The sequence below is a fragment of the Bidens hawaiensis genome, unplaced genomic scaffold, assembly GCF_021521415.1.
Source record: "Bidens hawaiensis isolate Kalapana, Puna unplaced genomic scaffold, B.hawaiensis_p1.1 tig00020774_1, whole genome shotgun sequence".
In the NCBI taxonomy this organism is placed as follows: domain Eukaryota; kingdom Viridiplantae; phylum Streptophyta; class Magnoliopsida; order Asterales; family Asteraceae; genus Bidens; species Bidens hawaiensis.
Window position 1 is genome coordinate 298440 of NW_027493195.1, and position 3126 is coordinate 301565.

Below are 3126 nucleotides of genomic sequence, written 5' to 3' on the forward strand. Positions count from 1 at the left end.
CACTTGTTTTGGTTTAGAAGCCGTGTTCCTTTTTGAAACCGAAACATTGTTTCTACCATTTCTACGAAACATGTTAGGCTTGGTCTGATGAGGACTAAACCTACCAGATTTGTTTCTGTTCCAATCATCGTCAGAGGGATTAGCCTGATTATACCTGAAATTTCGCTTATAGGTATTACGAGGCATATTCCTCTGATAAAATCCATAATAAGGAACATATGGACGATGTGGACAATTTCTTGCCATATGACCAGGAGTGCCACAGTTAAAACAAGTTTGACGTTTTATACAGAATTTATTTTAGTCAACTCCCTGTCTGGACCGGTTGTGTGGACCAGTTTGCTTTACCTGATGTTTATGCCTTGACACATGATTTAACTTACCACCCTGTTTGTCATTAGAGCATCCCTCTTTAACAAAATTAGGTAACGAGTATGATGTACATATAAATATACATCTTTTCGGCATCAAACTATCTCTAAAAACTGCAATTTCTAAGTGAAGAATGTTCAGCTGTCCTCCAAAGCAAGCTACCGACAAAGATGACCGATCCAGGGAGCTTTACTATCCCTTGTCTCATAGAAAATTTATTTGTTAGCAATGCCCTGGATGACCTAGGAGCTAGTATTAATTTGATGCCTTATGCGGTTTTTGCAAAACTAGGGATAGGAGAACCAAAGCCCACCCGCATGAGAATTCAGTTAGCTGACCGATCCGTTAAATATCCTCGGGACATTGTTGAAAACATGCTTGTCAAAATTGACAAGTTCGTTTTCCCAGTAGATTTTGTGATTCTAGACATAGAGGAAGACGAAAGTGTACCTCTAATTTTAGGAAGACCCTTTTTAGCCACCACAAAGGCTATCATTGATGTTTGCAGCGGCAAACTCACTCTTAGGGTCAATGACGAGGCAATCACTTTTGACATAGGAAAATCTATGCAATATCCGCAACAACACGATGACACCTTATACTGTGTTGATATCATAGACTCCATCGTAAGTTGCTATATGCGAGATTCCTCCATCAATACTCCCCTAGAAACACAAGTCTTAGACAAAACACTAAACAAACCTATTTTAGAAAATGAAAATTTCAATAACAACTACCACGAAGAATCAGAAACGATATACGGAATCACTGAAAACAATGAAAAATCAAAACCATCTATCGACGAACCACCAGCCTTAGAGTTAAAAGAACTGCCAAAACATCTCGAATACGCCTTTCTAGAGAAATATTCTCAACTCTCAGTAATTATTTCATCTCACCTTTCTAAAGAAGAGAAAGAAGAACTTCTTAAGGTTCTCAAAAACCATAAGAAGGCTATCGCATGGAAGATCATGGATACCAAGGGCATCAGTCCTTTGTTTTGTACCCACAAAATCCTCATAGAGGAAGAATACAAACCCGTGGTCCAACATCAAAGACGTCTCAACCCCAACATGCAAGATGTGGTGAAGAAAGAAGTAATCAAACTGCTTGACGCCAGATTAATCTACCCGATCTCGGATTCACCTTGGGTTAGTCCCGTTCAGGTAGTACCCAAGAAGGGAGGAATGACAGTCGTAATAAACGAGAAGGACGAACTAATACCAATGAGGACCATCACAGGCTAGCAAGTTTGCATCGATTACCGGAAGCTTAATGATGCCACAAGAAAAGATCATTTTCCACTTCCTTTCATAGATCAAATGCTCAAACGATTATCTGGAAAAATGTTCTACTGTTTTCTTGATGGATTTTCCGGATACTTTCAGATTCCCATTGCTCCTGAAGATCAGGAGAAAACTACTTTTACATGTCCATACGGAACCTTCGCTTACCGAAGAATGCCATTTCGATTAGGTAATGCTCCAGCCACCTTCCAACGCTGCATGGTGGCCATCTTTAATGAAATGATCAAAAACTCTATGGAAGTTTTCATGGACGACTTCTCAGTCTTTGGAGATTCCTTCGATCATTGTCTGAAAAACCTAGACAAAATGCTAGCTAGGTGTGAAGAAGTAAATCTAGTGCTCAACTGGGAAAAATGCCACTTTATGGTAAAGGAAGGCATTGTTCTAGGTCACAAGATTTCTCAAAACGGACTAGAAGTTGATAGGGCCAAAATAGAAACCATATCCAAACTCCTACACCAACTTCAGTCAAAGCCATTAGAAGTTTTCAAGGTCACGCCGGTTTCTACCGCTGCTTCATAAAAAACTTCTCAAAAATCTCAAGACCTATGACCAAACTTCTAGAGAAGGACGCACCATTCGTCTTCTCTGAGGAATGTGTAGAGTCATTCAATACACTGAAAGACAAACTTGTCAACGCACCAATCATGACCACACCCGACTGGACCCTTCCATTCGAAATCATGTGCGATGCAAGTGACTTTGCAGTTGGAGCCGTACTCGGACAATGCAAAGAAAAACACTTTCACCCAATTTACTATGCCAGTAAAACTCTTAACGATGCACAGGAGAATTATACTACAACTGAAAAAGAGTTACTAGCAGTAGTATTTGCCTTTGAAAAATTTAGATCATACCAAGTTCTTTCCAAAACCATAGTTTTACACCAATCATGCCGCAATACGATACCTATTCAACAAACAAGATGCAAAACCTAGACTCATCCGATGGATCCTACTACTCCAAGAATTTGACATCGAAGTTAAAGACAGGAAGGGAGCAGAAAATGTAGCCGCAGACCATCTTTCATGATTAGAATGTCCAACTCCCGAAGAGCTTCAAGAAGAAATTATCAACGATAATTTCCCACATGAGGTTCTCATGCACATTCATGGAGTGATAGAAGAAAAGGACGAAAGTCCTTGGTATGCCGACTTCTCCAATTACTTAGCTTGTAGGATCCTCAGAAAAGGACTTACTCATCAACAGCGGAAGAAATTCTTCTCCGATCTTAAGTTTTACTTCTGGGAAGATCCATACGTGTTTAGGATAGGTGCGGATCAAATCATTCATAGGTGTGTAGCAGGAAAAGAGGCCTTAGACATTCTCAAACATTCCCATGAAGGACCAACAGGCGGACACCACGGTACCAACACCACGGTCAGGAAAGTGTTTGATGTAGGATTTTTCTGGCCCACTATATACAAAGATACACATACTTTGATCC